Source organism: Syngnathus typhle, unplaced genomic scaffold (genome assembly GCF_033458585.1).
Source record: "Syngnathus typhle isolate RoL2023-S1 ecotype Sweden unplaced genomic scaffold, RoL_Styp_1.0 HiC_scaffold_31, whole genome shotgun sequence".
In the NCBI taxonomy this organism is placed as follows: domain Eukaryota; kingdom Metazoa; phylum Chordata; class Actinopteri; order Syngnathiformes; family Syngnathidae; genus Syngnathus; species Syngnathus typhle.
In genome coordinates, this window is record NW_026871937.1 from 55616 (window position 1) to 63560 (window position 7945).

Consider the following 7945-nt stretch of genomic DNA (forward strand, 5'->3'; position numbering starts at 1 on the left):
AAATCGCATTTTCTCGGCGAGCTGAGCACTTTTTCTGAATTGTGCCGCTCCCGTCACTCTGGTTAGGTTGGCATCGAAAAAAACGCTCTCGGGTGCTTTAGAGTGCCGAGTTTATCACTGCGCATGAAGAAATGACCACCTCCAACGTTTGGTTTATGTTTTATAAGCATTTTTAATTTTATTGCTTAAATCGCATTTTCTCGGCGAGCTGAGCACTTTTTCTGAATTGTGCCGCTCCCGTCACTCTGGTTAGGTTGGGATCGAAAAAAACGCTCTCGGGTGCTTTAGAGTGCCGAGTTTATCACTGCGCATGAAGAAATGACCAACTCCAACGTTTGGTTTATGTTTTACAAGCATTTTTAATTTTATTGCTTAAATCGCATTTTCTCGGCGAGCTGAGCACTTTTTCTGAATTGTGCCGCTCCCGTCACTCTGGTTAGGTTGGCATCGAAAAAAACGCTCTCGGGTGCTTTAGAGTGCCGAGTTTATCACCGCGCATGAAGAAATGACCACCTCCAACGTTTGGTTTATGTTTTATAAGCATTTTTAATTTTATTGCTTAAATCGCATTTTCTCGGCGAGCTGAGCACTTTTTCTGAATTGTGCCGCTCCCGTCACTCTGGTTAGGTTGGCATCGAAAAAAACGCTCTCGGGTGCTTTAGAGTGCCGAGTTTATCACTGCGCATGAAGAAATGACCACCTCCAACGTTTGGTTTATGTTTTATAAGCATTTTTAATTTTATTGCTTAAATCGCATTTTCTCGGCGAGCTGAGCACTTTTTCTGAATTGTGCCGCTCCCGTCACTCTGGTTAGGTTGGCATCGAATAAAACGCTCTCGGGTGCTTTAGAGTGCCGAGTTTATCACTGCGCATGAAGAAATGACCACCTCCAACGTTTGGTTTATGTTTTATAGGCATTTTTAATTTTATTGCTTAAATCGCATTTTCTCGGCGAGCTGAGCACTTTTTCTGAATTGTGCCGCTCCCGTCACTCTGGTTAGGTTGGCATCGAAAAAAACGCTCTCGGGTGCTTTAGAGTGCCGAGTTTATCACTGCGCATGAAGAAATGACCACCTCCAACGTTTGGTTTATGTTTTATAAGCATTTTTAATTTTATTGCTTAAATCGCATTTTCTCGGCGAGCTGAGCACTTTTTCTGAATTGTGCCGCTCCCGTCACTCTGGTTAGGTTGGCATCGAAAAAAACGCTCTCGGGTGCTTTAGAGTGCCGAGTTTATCACTGTGCATGAAGAAATGACCACCTCCAACGTTTGGTTTATGTTTTATAAGCATTTTTAATTTTATTGCTTAAATCGCATTTTCTCGGCGAGCTGAGCACTTTTTCTGAATTGTGCCGCTCCCGTCACTCTGGTTAGGTTGGCATGGAAAAAAACGCTCTCGGGTGCTTTAGAGTGCCGAGTTTATCACTGCACATGAAGAAATGACCACCTCCAACGTTTGGTTTATGTTTTATAAGCATTTTTAATTGTATTGCTTAAATCGCATTTTCTCGGCGAGCTGAGCACTTTTTCTGAATTGTGCCGCTCCCGTCACTCTGGTTAGGTTGGCATGGAAAAAAACGCTCTCGGGTGCTTTAGAGTGCCGAGTTTATTACTGCGTAATAAGAAATGACCATCTACAACGTTTGGTTTATGTTTTATAAGCATTTTTAATTTTATTGCTTAAATCGCATTTTCTCGGCGAGCTGAGCACTTTTTCTGAATTGTGCCGCTCCCGTCACTCTGGTTAGGTTGGCATCGAAAAAAACGCACTCGGGTGCTTTAGAGTGCCGAGTTTATCACTGCGCATGAAGAAATGACCACCTCCAACGTTTGGTTTGTGTTTTATAAGCATTTTTAATTTTATTGCTTAAATCGCATTTTCTCGGCGAGCTGAGCACTTTTTCTGAATTGTGCCGCTCCCGTCACTCTGGTTAGGTTGGCATGGAAAAAAACGCTCTCGGGTGCTTTAGAGTGCCGAGTTTATCACCGCGCATGAAGAAATGACCACCTCCAACGTTTGGTTTATGTTTTATAAGCATTTTTAATTTTATTGCTTAAATCGCATTTTCTCGGCGAGCTGAGCGCTTTTTCTGAATTGTGCCGCTCCCGTCACTCTGGTTAGGTTGGCATCGAATAAAACGCTCTCGGGTGCGTTAGAGTGCCGAGTTTATCACTGCGCATGAAGAAATGACCACCTCCAACGTTTGGTTTATGTTTTATAAGCATTTTTAATTTTATTGCTTAAATCGCATTTTCTCGGCGAGCTGAGCACTTTTTCTGAATTGTGCCGCTCCCGTCACTCTGGTTAGGTTGGCATGGAAAAAAACGCTCTCGGGTGCTTTAGAGTGCCGAGTTTATTACTGCGTAATAAGAAATGACCATCTACAACGTTTGGTTTATGTTTTATAAGCATTTTTAATTTTATTGCTTAAATCGCATTTTCTCGGCGAGCTGAGCACTTTTTCTGAATTGTGCCGCTCCCGTCACTCTGGTTAGGTTGGCATCGAAAAAAACGCTCTCGGGTGCTTTAGAGTGCCGAGTTTATCACTGTGCATGAAGAAATGACCACCTCCAACGTTTGGTTTATGTTTTATAAGCATTTTTAATTTTATTGCTTAAATCGCATTTTCTCGGCGAGCTGAGCGCTTTTTCTGAATTGTGCCGCTCCCGTCACTCTGGTTAGGTTGGCATCGAAAAAAACGCTCTTGGGTGCTTTAGAGTGCCGAGTTTATCACTGCGCATGAAGAAATGACCACCTCCAACGTTTGGTTTATGTTTTATAAGCATTTTTAATTTTATTGCTTAAATCGCATTTTCTCGGCGAGCCGAGCGCTTTTTCTGAATTGTGCCGCTCCCGTCACTCTGGTTAGGTTGGCATCGAAAAAAACGCTCTCGGGTGCTTTAGAGTGCCGAGTTTATCACTGCGCATGAAGAAATGACCACCTCCAACGTTTGGTTTATGTTTTATAAGCATTTTTAATTTTATTGCTTAAATCGCATTTTCTCGGCGAGCTGAGCACTTTTTCTGAATTGTGCCGCTCCCGTCACTCTGGTTAGGTTGGCATCGAAAAAAACGCTCTCGGGTGCTTTAGAGTGCCGAGTTTATCACCGCGCATGAAGAAATGACCACCTCCATGCAACGTTTGGTTTATGTTTTATAAGCATTTTTAATTTTATTGCTTAAATCGCATTTTCTCGGCGAGCTGAGCGCTTTTTCAGAATTGTGCCGCTCCCGTCACTCTGGTTAGGTTGGCATCGAAAAAAACGCTCTCGGGTGCTTTAGAGTGCCGAGTTTATCACTGCGCATGAAGAAATGACCACCTCCAACGTTTGGTTTATGTTTTATAAGCATTTTTAATTTTATTGCTTAAATCGCATTTTCTCGGCGAGCTGAGCACTTTTTCTGAATTGTGCCGCTCCCGTAACTCTGGTTAGGTTGGCATCAAATAAAACGCTCTCGGGTGCTTTAGAGTGCCGAGTTTATCACTGCGCATGAAGAAATGACCACCTCCAACGTTTGGTTTATGTTTTATAAGCATTTTTAATTTTATTGCTTAAATCGCATTTTCTCGGCGAGCTGAGCACTTTTTCTGAATTGTGCCGCTCCCGTCACTCTGGTTAGGTTGGCATGGAAAAAAACGCTCTCGGGTGCTTTAGAGTGCCGAGTTTATCACTGCGCATGAAGAAATGACCACCTCCAACGTTTGGTTTATGTTTTATAAGCATTTTTAATTTTATTGCTTAAATCGCATTTTCTCGGCGAGCTGAGCACTTTTTCTGAATTGTGCCGCTCCCGTCACTCTGGTTAGGTTGGCATGGAAAAAAACGCTCTCGGGTGCTTTAGAGTGCCGAGTTTATTACTGCGTAATAAGAAATGACCATCTACAACGTTTGGTTTATGTTTTATAAGCATTTTAAATTTTATTGCTTAAATTGCATTTTCTCGGCGAGCTGAGCACTTTTTCTGAATTGTGCCGCTCCCGTCACTCTGGTTAGGTTGGCATCGAAAAAAACGCTCTCGGGTGCTTTAGAGTGCCGAGTTTATCACTGCGCATGAAGAAATGACCACCTCCAACGTTTGGTTTATGTTTTATAAGCATTTTTAATTTTATTGCTTAAATCGCATTTTCTCGGCGAGCTGAGCACTTTTTCTGAATTGTGCCGCTCCCGTCACTCTGGTTAGGTTGGTACCGAAAAAAACGCTCTCGGGTGCTTTAGAGTGCCGAGTTTATCACTGTGCATGAAGAAATGACCACCTCCAACGTTTGGTTTATGTTTTATAAGCATTTTTAATTTTATTGCTTAAATCGCATTTTCTCGGCGAGCTGAGCGCTTTTTCTGAATTGTGCCGCTCCCGTCACTCTGGTTAGGTTGGCATCGAAAAAAACGCTCTCGGGTGCTTTAGAGTGCCGAGTTTATCACTGTGCATGAAGAAATGACCACCTCCAACGTTTGGTTTATGTTTTATAAGCATTTTTAATTTTATTGCTTAAATCGCATTTTCTCGGCGAGCTGAGCACTTTTTCTGAATTGTGCCGCTCCCGTCACTCTGGTTAGGTTGGCATGGAAAAAAACGCTCTCGGGTGCTTTAGAGTGCCGAGTTTATCACTGCACATGAAGAAATGACCACCTCCAACGTTTGGTTTATGTTTTATAAGCATTTTTAATTGTATTGCTTAAATCGCATTTTCTCGGCGAGCTGAGCACTTTTTCTGAATTGTGCCGCTCCCGTCACTCTGGTTAGGTTGGCATGGAAAAAAACGCTCTCGGGTGCTTTAGAGTGCCGAGTTTATTACTGCGTAATAAGAAATGACCATCTACAACGTTTGGTTTATGTTTTATAAGCATTTTTAATTTTATTGCTTAAATCGCATTTTCTCGGCGAGCTGAGCACTTTTTCTGAATTGTGCCGCTCCCGTCACTCTGGTTAGGTTGGCATCGAAAAAAACGCTCTCGGGTGCTTTAGAGTGCCGAGTTTATCACTGCGCATGAAGAAATGACCACCTCCAACGTTTGGTTTATGTTTTATAAGCATTTTTAATTTTATTGCTTAAATCGCATTTTCTCGGCGAGCTGAGCACTTTTTCTGAATTGTGCCGCTCCCGTCACTCTGGTTAGGTTGGCATGGAAAAAAACGCTCTCGGGTGCTTTAGAGTGCCGAGTTTATCACTGCGCATGAAGAAATGGCCACCTCCAACGTTTGGTTTATGTTTTATAAGCATTTTTAATTTTATTGCTTAAATCGCATTTTCTCGGCGAGCTGAGCACTTTTTCTGAATTGTGCCGCTCCCGTCACTCTGGTTAGGTTGGCATCGAAAAAAACGCTCTCGGGTGCTTTAGAGTGCCGAGTTTATCACTGCGCATGAAGAAATGACCACCTCCAACGTTTGGTTTATGTTTTATAAGCATTTTTAATTTTATTGCTTAAATCGCATTTTCTCGGCGAGCTGAGCACTTTTTCTGAATTGTGCCGCTCCCGTCACTCTGGTTAGGTTGGCATGGAAAAAAACGCTCTCGGGTGCTTTAGAGTGCCGAGTTTATTACTGCGTAATAAGAAATGACCATCTACAACGTTTGGTTTATGTTTTATAAGCATTTTTAATTTTATTGCTTAAATCGCATTTTCTCGGCGAGCTGAGCACTTTTTCTGAATTGTGCCGCTCCCGTCACTCTGTTTAGGTTGGCATGGAAAAAAACGCTCTCGGGTGCTTTAGAGTGCCGAGTTTATCACTGCGCATGAAGAAAAGACCACCTCCAACGTTTGGTTTATGTTTTATAAGCATTTTTAATTTTATTGCTTAAATCGCATTTTCTCGGCGAGCTGAGCACTTTTTCTGAATTGTGCCGCTCCTGTCACTCTGGTTAGGTTGGCATGGAAAAAAACGCTCTCGGGTGCTTTAGAGTGCCGAGTTTATCACTGCGCATGAAGAAATGACCACCTCCAACGTTTGGTTTATGTTTTATAAGCATTTTTAATTTTATTGCTTAAATCGCATTTTCTCGGCGAGCTGAGCACTTTTTCTGAATTGTGCCGCTCCCGTCACTCTGGTTAGGTTGGCATGGAAAAAAACGCTCTCGGGTGCTTTAGAGTGCCGAGTTTATCACTGCGCATGAAGAAATGACCACCTCCAACGTTTGGTTTATGTTTTATAAGCATTTTTAATTTTATTGCTTAAATCGCATTTTCTCGGCGAGCTGAGCACTTTTTCTGAATTGTGCCGCTCCCGTCACTCTGGTTAGGTTGGCATCGAAAAAAACGCTCTCGGGTGCTTTAGAGTGCCGAGTTTATTACTGCGTAATAAGAAATGACAATTTACAACTTTTGGTTTATGTTTTATAAGCATTTTTAATTTTATTGCTTAAATCGCATTTTCTCGGCGAGCTGAGCACTTTTTCTGAATTGTGCCGCTCCCGTCACTCTGGTTAGGTTGGCATCGAAAAAAACGCTCTCGGGTGCTTTAGAGTGCCGAGTTTATCACTGTGCATGAAGAAATGACCACCTCCAACGTTTGGTTTATGTTTTATAAGCATTTTTAATTTTATTGCTTAAATCGCATTTTCTCGGCGAGCTGAGCGCTTTTTCTGAATTGTGCCGCTCCCGTCACTCTGGTTAGGTTGGCATCGAAAAAAACGCTCTCGGGTGCTTTAGAGTGCCGAGTTTATTACTGCGTAATAAGAAATGACCATCTACAACGTTTGGTTTATGTTTTATAAGCATTTTTAATTTTATTGCTTAAATCGCATTTTCTCGGCGAGCTGAGCACTTTTTCTGAATTGTGCCGCTCCCGTCACTCTGGTTAGGTTGGCATCGAAAAAAACGCTCTCGGGTGCTTTAGAGTGCCGAGTTTATCACTGTGCATGAAGAAATGACCACCTCCAACGTTTGGTTTATGTTTTATAAGCATTTTTAATTTTATTGCTTAAATCGCATTTTCTCGGCGAGCTGAGCGCTTTTTCTGAATTGTGCCGCTCCCGTCACTCTGGTTAGGTTGGCATCGAAAAAAACGCTCTTGGGTGCTTTAGAGTGCCGAGTTTATCACTGCGCATGAAGAAATGACCACCTCCAACGTTTGGTTTATGTTTTATAAGCATTTTTAATTTTATTGCTTAAATCGCATTTTCTCGGCGAGCTGAGCACTTTTTCTGAATTGTGCCGCTCCCTTCACTCTGGTTAGGTTGGCATCGAAAAAAACGCTCTCGGGTGCTTTAGAGTGCCGAGTTTATCACTGCGCATGAAGAAATGACCAACTCCAACGTTTGGTTTATGTTTTATAAGCATTTTTAATTTTATTGCTTAAATCGCATTTTCTCGGCGAGCTGAGCACTTTTTCTGAATTGTGCCGCTCCCGTCACTCTGGTTAGGTTGGCATCGAAAAAAACGCTCTCGGGTGCTTTAGAGTGCCGAGTTTATCACTGCGCATGAAGAAATTACCACCTCCAACGTTTGGTTTATGTTTTATAAGCATTTTTAATTTTATTGCTTAAATCGCATTTTCTCGGCGAGCTGAGCGCTTTTTCTGAATTGTGCCGCTCGCGTCACTCTGGTTAGGTTGGCATCGAAAAAAACGCTCTCGGGTGCTTTAGAGTGCCGAGTTTATCACTGCGCATGAAGAAATGACCACCTCCAACGTTTGGTTTATGTTTTATAAGCATTTTTAATTTTATTGCTTAAATCGCATTTTCTCGGCGAGCTGAGCACTTTTTCTGAATTGTGCCGCTCCCGTCACTCTGGTTAGGTTGGCATCGAAAAAAACGCTCTCGGGTGCTTTAGAGTGCCGAGTTTATCACTGTGCATGAAGAAATGACCACCTCCAACGTTTGGTTTATGTTTTATAAGCATTTTTAATTTTATTGCTTAAATCGCATTTTCTCGGCGAGCTGAGCGCTTTTTCTGAATTGTGCCGCTCCCGTCACTCTGGTTAGGTTGGCATCGAAAAAAACGCT